The sequence below is a fragment of the Miscanthus floridulus genome, chromosome 2 (assembly GCF_019320115.1).
Source record: "Miscanthus floridulus cultivar M001 chromosome 2, ASM1932011v1, whole genome shotgun sequence".
Classification (NCBI taxonomy): Eukaryota; Viridiplantae; Streptophyta; class Magnoliopsida; order Poales; family Poaceae; genus Miscanthus; species Miscanthus floridulus.
The window spans coordinates 159352967-159362116 of NC_089581.1; the positions used below are offsets into that span (position 1 = coordinate 159352967).

The window sequence follows — 9150 nt, forward strand, 5'->3', positions numbered from 1 at the left end:
TTACATGTCAAAGCCACTCACAAAAATCGGCACATGATAGCATTAATTAATTAGTTAGTGTAGCTTCTTTTACCGTACCGGTCCATAGGCCTCGTTCGCTTGTGTTATAATTCGTATTTTTTAACTTATTATTTTAATCGGAATAATATTTTTTTTGTCATAATAAATCAGTCAGAATAGTGTTTCGATTTGTTTTTTCAGCGAAGTGAACGAGGCCTTTAACTTGCTTTTCTGCAGGAATATTTCATTGGAAGCTCTCTTTTTTCAGCTTGGTCGGTGCTTAACAAATCTTCAACCGTCAATCCTCAAATAAAAGAAGAGATATTCACCTATATCGTGAGCCCACGTGGTTTCCACGATGCTCACGGTAGATCGCCCTCGTCTAGTCTCTTCCCTCTTGGGGAACAGCCACCCAAAACGGTCATCACAGCATCACTTTCGCTAAAGAATTCTAGCTTTTTATCAAAATCTCCCATCAGCAAGCAGGTGTAAGAGGGATACTTGGGCTTGAGTAGTGGTAAAGAATAGATCGACCCTTCAGTTGACATGTTACCAATGAACTAGTAGGTACTTGGAAAAGGCCGATATACACTCGTAAATAGTTTATTGGCAAAGACTTTTTTATCGAGTGCACTTTATCGGGCACTCGGCAAAGCCTTTGCTGAGTGCTAATCTGACACACGGCAAAGAAAAGTCACCGTGACGGCGAGCGCTACCGTGACGGTGGCTTTGTCGAGTGTCAAGGTCAAGCACTCGGCAAAGGTCGTCGCTTTACCGAGCGCCGTTGACTCAGACACTCGACAAAGATGGCCACTGTGCCGAGTGCCACCGGCAAGACACTCGGCAAACGTAGCCTATTTGCCGAGTGTCCTGTCAAGACACTCGGCAAACAGGAGACATTTGTCGAGTGCCTGGCCCGTGGCACTCGGCAAATCTGTGATGTTTGCCGAGTGCAGTGGCATTTGTACTCGACAAAGCATGTTCCTAGGTAGTCACTTTGTTGAGTGTCATGGCCATTGCACTCGACAAAATGACTGAAAACAACTTTTTTATTTGTTTTTACATCCCATCCAAATAAACAGAAGATATATATAACAAACATCACCAACATCACATATATATCATCAACATCACAAATATATCACCAACACCACATACATATCACAAACGTCATATATATATCACAAACGTCACATGTCTCACAATATATCACAAATAAGTTCACAAGTAATCTAAGTGCTCCATCATCTACAACCACAATTGCAAATAGAAGTACAATTAACAACCACAAGAGTCTTAACCAGATGGCCAATGAGACTGATTTGGTGAAGGATTCGCTGAAGCATGAAGATCGTTCGATGCCACCGATTGATTCTGCACAAAGGAGAAGAGATTGTATACGTGAGACAAGATAAATATATACCATACATGAATAAAACTTTCATACCCCACTATGTTTGACCGTAAGCATGAACATATAAACTAAAACATCTATACTTACAGGAGTAGAATAGTGAGGAGGTGGAGGTGGAGGTGGAGCGAATAGCGAAGGTGGCGGAACTACACATGTAGCAGCGCCAAGACTTTGCATGTACTGAAGAATCTCCACCATCCTCTGTTGCTCTACCTCTCGCTCGGCCTCCACCCTCTTCATCTTCACCTGCACCTGCTCCCGTATCCTCCTCTCTTGTTCCAGCTGGGCCTACAATATATTCACCCTAATGTTACAATAATGTAAAAGAAAGGTATAAAAAACCAATGAACGACAAATAAACCAGGAATAACCTCGAGTGCCTCCACCCGGTGGTGTGAAGTGTCCTACCGAGGTCGTATGGCTGGGCTCGTGCTCGTGCTGCTTGCTCGAATCTAGGAGAGACTGGGAGTAGCGGCCGAGTTGATTGCGCTGTCGCCAATCCAGTACCACCCATACTTCTTGCCTCCTCCCACCCCTCATGACGACTTCTCCATCAAGGCCTCGATGCTCGGATCATACTCTGGCCCATGGACCTCCCTTGCCATCGATGTGTTCTCACTGAGGCGGTTCTGGATGGTCGCATTGCTATACGCCTCGGACCAGTCCTCCGGGTTGTAGTCGACGTCGAACGTCGCCTTGCCCTTGTGGGCCATAGCAAATGCCTTGAAGATGGAGCAAGGCTGGCCACCATGTGACGCCGACTGCGAGAAAAATAGCAAGATGATTAGAAATCATGCAGAATTGAGCGTTAGAGTAAATAAATGAATTTGCGTACCCATGTTTCTGCGTATCCATTGAAGCTATGGCTGCCTTGATGGTGTGCTACACCTGGCATCATCAAACGCCGCTCCTAGCACAAGTTGTGCGTCTCCTCCCACTCGTGTGAGCACCACTTGTCCACCATCTGTACCCAGCACTGGGGATGCGCGGCGCACCAATAAGGAATCATCTACAGGCCATCAAGTACATGACATATCAGAAGATGAAATTAAGCCTACTTAATCTCAAAAGGAATCAGTATTAATGTTCTGTATTTACCTACAGGTACTAGTCCCGGGTCAGCGTTATGGTTCTTGCATCCCTTTTGGTGACCTTCGTTCTAAGGACGATCCCGTGGTAAGTTATGATGGCCTGGATGCGCGCCTCACAATGCATGTCCATGATGAGTTTTTTGCAGCATTTGGTAGCCACTGCATCCACCCGGCCTCATGTCCATCCTGGCATCTAAAGAAATACTGCATACAAACACGATGTATCCATTCATTATTTCAATAATGTCCAATGAATGCGATGTATTGAGCAATGTAGTGCGAGGAAGACTTACCTATAGCTCTTGCTTCACCCGCTCCGCCTTGTTGTTGAATACCTTGCGCCTCGATCTATAGCATCGGGGGCAGCGGCGTAGTGGTCAAACGAGTAGGCTGGCCCCGTCACTCCGGCGTACTCAACCAGGCCAGGGAAGTGCCCCTTGCACAAAAGACCGAGGATGCCATTGATTTGGCGTGTGTGAGCACCTCCACTCGCCACAATCGTCTAGTTCATGCCCAAGTGATTAAGAAAAATTATTAGTTTCTATTTTTATTTTCAACATATCATATAAAGTAGTGATAACATCTAAAGTTACTTACTTTTCCCCCTTAGGTTGAATCAACGGGCGTATCTCATGAGGTATCGGTCGTTGAGGGAGGCTCGCGGGACCTCACAAGTAGACGCTCAACAAACTAGAGGAAGCGGAACCCCCTACCGTCGCCTCCTCCTCTTCGTCCTCCTACGCGTCCTCCTATGCCTCCTCGGCGTCCTCTTGGGGCACCTGCTCCTCCTCCTCCTTCTCCTCACACGACGGGGCGGCAAGCGATGGCTCCCTCCTGTGGCTGCTCCTCCTACTCTCCTCTTGTGTAGCGGTACTTGTCCTTCGGTACAAGGACGCTAGCTTCCTCATCCCACCACCCACCATCTTTGTTCAATCACCTGCAATTAAAAAGAGTGAACCAATAAGCACAGATAAACAAGAAGTACTTAGAAAGAGATGCAAAATAAACAAAATATAATTATAAAATAACATAGTATTACATGTATTAGAAATAATCTTCATGATCGGGATTAGCTAGATCATAAGTCTCATCATCACTATCAATCATGTCGAAATAATCAACACTATCCGAATGAGCAATGTTGCCATTGTCATTGTCTAAATGTAATCGCTCAAGCATTTGTAAGTCTTTCACATTTTGCACCTCATCTCCAGCGTCCTCTTCAATAACTGTTTCATTGTCTACTTCCATTCCGATCGCTTCGGTTAAGTCTATCTCAAACCTCCCTTCTAGTCCCTCTTCTTGAATGAACTCTCCGTCATATGTGTTTGGGTCTAAGTTGTAATCTTCATCGTTTGGGACAAACACTTTACCGTATGGTGATACCCTGTGCACAATATCCCAACCCTTAAGATGCCTTTTGGTTTGACATGCATATGGGAGATAATAAACTTGCCTGGCCTGTTGGGCCACAATATAGACATCGTCTCCTAGTAAGATGGAATCCTATTGAATTTTGACTAGCCCAAGATTAGAATATGCCCGTCTCGTTACTTTAGGATCAAACCAATGGCATTTGAATATGACGGGATTAAAAGGTTTGGAACCATGAAACTTGAGTTCGTATATTTCTTCAATTCTTCCATAATACTCAACCTCATCAACGCCGAACGTAAAAACTCTGGAACTTGTGGTTCTTCGATTGGGCCAACTCTGCTCATAGCTTGTTGTGCGAAAGCGATATCCATTCATGTCATAACCGGAAAATGACCTGACCCTATAGGCAAAGCCATCGGCAACCTGTCTCAACTCGGCACACGTAGACGCATCCCTCTGGCCCTGCAAGCTCAAGCAAGATACATCGTTATATTATTCGCACGTACGAGTAACTTGGAATGCCAAACTAAGTACGAGCTAAATTAGACGGTACCTTCCGTTTGAACTAAGAAATAAAATTAGGCATTCCATTTCCTGCACCTTGTCTAAGAAGGGTATCTAGCTGCTGCGGGGTAGGATCCCTTGATTGACGCCAGAATTCATGAAGAAATTCCTTGTACCAACGAGAAACAAGGGGGTTGGATACAGAATAGTGATGGCATATTTAACAAGTTCGTTGAGAACTTACTGCATGTACGGCACCACTTTGTCAAGGTTGGTCAACACGTATAGCATGATATGGTGCCACTCTTCATGATTCAAGGTCTTGGGGGTCGATGCACTTGCGCTTCCGATTTGCCCTTGGAAAGGCTGAGGTTCGATTCATTTTCACCAGCATTGTAATGAGGGGGTGGATTATGCATGCTAGGGAGGTTGTCACCATAGTATGTTGTTGTGAAGTTCACCACCTCCTCCAGAATGTATGCCTCTACAATAGAACCCTCGATTTTGCATTTATTTCTACATTTCTTTCGAAGAAACTTTAGACATCTCTCGATTGGATAGCACCAACGGCCCTACACGGGCCCCTCCATTCGTGCCTCATACGGGAGGTGCAAAATCAAATGTTGTATCAGATTGAAGAAGCTGGGTCGAAAGATCTTCTCCAACTTATAGAGCAACACAGGTTCCATTCTTTCCAAGTCAGCAATCATGGTCCGAGATAACTCCTTGGCACAAAGCTGGCGAAAGAAATAGCTCAACTCTACCAGCACTAGCCAGACATGCTCAGGGACATAGCCTCGAACCATCGCCGGAAGAAGCCGCTCAATCCATATGTGGTAGTCATAACTCTTCATCCCTAAGACTCGCATAGTGGATAAGTTCACTTCCCTCCTCAGATTAGCTGCATACCCATTAGGGAACATTAACGTCTGGATCCATTCTAGTACTTTTCTCCTTTGGGGCTTGCTCAAGACAAAATCGGCCTTAGGCCTTCTCCATGTCTTGCCGCGACTAGGAGGCTTCATATGTTGGTTTGGTCTATCGTATAACGTTGCCAGATCCACTCTAGCCTTAATGTTGTCCTTTGACTTGTCAGGAATGTCCATGATTGTTGCCCAAAGTGCCTCGGCGACATTCTTTTCAGTGTGCATTACATCAATGTTGTGTGGAAGGAGAAGGTCATCAAAATAGGGGAGCCAAGTCAAGCCCAACTTATGAGTCCACATATGTTGCTCACCATATCCCACAAAACCACCTTCTAGATTGACCACGAGACCATCTATCTGGTCACTATGACACCTTTCGTAAAGTTCTTGATGTCTCGTCTGAATGCACGGTCAAGAGGGAGGAATTGCCAATGTTTGTCGAACGATGAATACTTGCCACCCTTTTGCAACCAAATGAACCTCCGACCTTCCTTACATACTAGGCATGGGAACTTCCCATGAACACACTTGGCACAGAATATCCTATACGCCAGAAAGTCATGCATGGAGTAGTGGTACCAAACATGCATTTTGAAGTTTTTCTTTGTAGCTCGATCGTATGTCCATACCCCTTCCTCCCAAGCACGGACCAATTCATCAATCATAGGCTTCATGAACACACCCATATTATTCCCTAGGTGTCTAGGAATTATCAACGATAAGAATACATTCTGTCATTGATAGCATACGCCAGGGGGGAGATTGAGGGGGATAACGAACATGAGCCAACATGTGTATGGGGCAGCCATCATTCTATGAGGATTGAACCCATCTATTGCTAGCACAACACGTACCATCCTGTTAGGATTGTATCGTTTGCTATTTTTGTGCCATGTAATCTGTTTCACGGATTCCTTAGTCATGTATAGCCGTTGGATCCTCGGTATGAACAAAAGGTGTCGTAGGATTATCACGGGAATGTGAAGCTGCCTCTTCTGGCCATCACCAGAATCTACCCCCAGGAACCTAGAGGATTTATACTTTGAACAATACTTTCCTTCCACGTATTCTTTCCTAAATAGGACGCACCCCTTCGGGCAAGCATGTATCTACTCATACGGCATCTTAAGTGCACGAAGGAGTTTTCTGTGACTCGTGAATGCTCTTTGGCAAAAGGTGACCCTCTAGAAGTAGGCTGCCAATAACTGTCAACATACCATCGAAGGCGTCTCGACTCAGACTATACTGGGACTTTAATGCCATTATGCATCCAATGGCATCCAGTTGAGAAACCTTTGTCTGGCTGTGAAGAGGTTTCTGTGCCGTGGCAAACATGTTGTAGAATGCCTTTGCGGTTGCCTCTGGCTCCTCCTCCATACGTCCTTCAGTGAACTGTGCCTCGTGATAGTCATTTAACATGTCTGCTACCCCCACATCAGCATCGTAATCCTCGACGCGTGGTCTCACCACCTTCTCTCTCATACGATCGGCTTCACCATGGTAGACCCACCGGGTATAGTCTGTCGTAAATCCATTCTTCCAAAGATGTTCCCCCATGACCTTCTTCGTTTGTTTTTTTCTGTTTGCACATTTGCTGTAGGGACAACAAATTTTACTCGCTCCTTTAGCAGCCACGCCAAATGCCCGTTCCAAGAAAGCATCGGTCTTGTCGATCCATTCATTAGTGACCTGACCTTGACTTGCGCGGCTTGTGTACATCAACTCACGGTCCTCCATCCTCTAACATTTATAACGACGAGTAATATAAACATCAATTGCATCTACACGACGTTCCTACTATCTAATAGGTGAGGATAGGTCCTAATCCCACGCGAGGATCGGTAGATGAGATTAGTTTTCATGCTCTACTCCTATCCGAGATAGAATTTCGGTAGCACCTTCCCGCTGTTCTCCAAATACACGTCCTACCAGGGAGAGTGTGTATCCGGAGAACAACAGGGAGATGATGCTAAAACTCTGTCTCGGATCGGAGCAGACCATGGAAACTAACCCCACCTACGCATCCGCGGGCTGTCTAAAAAACATGAACAATTCGAAACAGATACGGTTTTAGATATGAAAATATCTGCATATTTCTAACAGTATCTCTTTCAAATAGGAGACGCCTAACTTGGTTATGTGATCTACAACCATGATACGAAAAGAGGGGTTATACCTAGGGTGGCGGTGGAGTCAGGCTAGCGGGGCTGTGGCGGGTCGGTGCAGTGGTGAGGCGACACGGTGTAGGTAGACCCGTAGCGGCGAGGAAGGCAATCGGGGTCGCCGAGGTACTCCGGCTCTGCTCCAACGGGCTCTTCTTTGCAAAAAAAAGAAACATAAAACTGTCAATACAAAATTTCGGCAGCACCTCCCCTACACGGTGAGGTTTCCAAAACCTATAAGAAAACCAATGGCACAATGGCCGACATGCACATATGTGAACGGCATGATGGCCGACATGCACAAGATTATATCCAACCACATATATATAACAATGTCACAACCACTCCTACGACTCCTACGACTACCACCACTGCTACTCTACCACTACTACTATTGCAACTACTAGTAATACTACTACGACGACGATAGTAGGGCATACCTAGTGGGCGTCGTAGGACGACGGTGGTGAAGGGGCCAGGGCGCCGATGGACAAGGCGACGGTTGGGGAAGCGCCGGGGACGTGGCAACAGTGGTCGGGGCACCTCCTCCTCCTCCTCCTTCCTCCTCCTCCTTCTCTTCCTGCTTCTTCCTCCTCTCCTCCTCTCTTTCTTCTCCTCCTCCGGCGGTGCGATGCGGGGGGCGGCGCGGGCGGCAGCGGCGCTGGCGCGGTCAGCGTGCGTGTGTGCGGTGTGTGTCGGCTAGGCTGCCGGGGTTAAATCCCCCCTTTGTCGAGTGCCCCCGATCTGGCACTCGACAAAGTATTTTTTTAATTCTCTGCCGAGTGCACCTGGCCTGGCACTTGGCACAGAGGTTTTTTTTAAAAAAATCTTTGCCGAGTGCCGACGATCTGGCACTCGGCAAAGTATTTTTAACTTTTTTAAATTCTTTGCCGAGTGCCACCCGTCCTGGCACTCGACAAATAGGGGTATTTTTAATTTTTTAAATTCTTTATCGAGTGCCAGCCGTCCTGGCACTCGGCAAAGAGGCTCCTTTGTCGAGCGCCAAACGCAGACACTCGGTAAACCGTTTTTATTTTTTTTTCTTCCTACCCTCAAACTTTTTCTGTAGTCCTTATACAATACATGGTACTCCATGTTCCAATGTGGCACATTTATCGGACTTTTCTATATCAATGTGGAACATGGAGTACTGGGTATTGTATAAGGACTGCAGAAAAAGTTTGGAGATCAAAAGTGAAAAAAATAATGGTTTGCTGAGTGTTAAAAAATGACATTTGACAAATCACCGCTTTCCATATTCAATTCAGTAGGAAAATAATTTTAATAATAATGTACAAGTCGTGGGGCAACACCACAACTAAAGCAAGGACGATTAGACGGTTAAAAGAAAAGCCTACGAAAGCACTAATGCTGAAAAGAGGTAACCCGTCCAAACGAAAGCTCTCCGCCCTTGCTCTGCAACTTGTATGGCGGTTATTAAGCTCCTGTTTTGCAAGATGCAACGTTTTCACTCTTTCCAAGCATCCCACGGTATGAGTTGCATAGCTTAACCCGTGATATCTTCCTTTAGACGTTTAGATTTGTGTACAATTTTTTTTTCTCTAATTGCATCTCTCTATTTTTATAAACACCACTATTTCCTCTATTTCAAATTGTAACTCGTTTTGCCTTTTCTAGTTACATAATTTTTCGATGTACCAACATATACTCTATGT

General features: G+C 45.6%; 1 pseudogene; it reads right to left on the reverse strand.

The window, feature by feature from the left end:
- Nucleotides 1-1296: 1296 nt before the first annotated feature.
- On the reverse strand, nt 1297-7049 carry LOC136537340 (uncharacterized; annotated as a pseudogene).
- Between the last annotated feature and the right edge of the window lie 2101 nt (nt 7050-9150).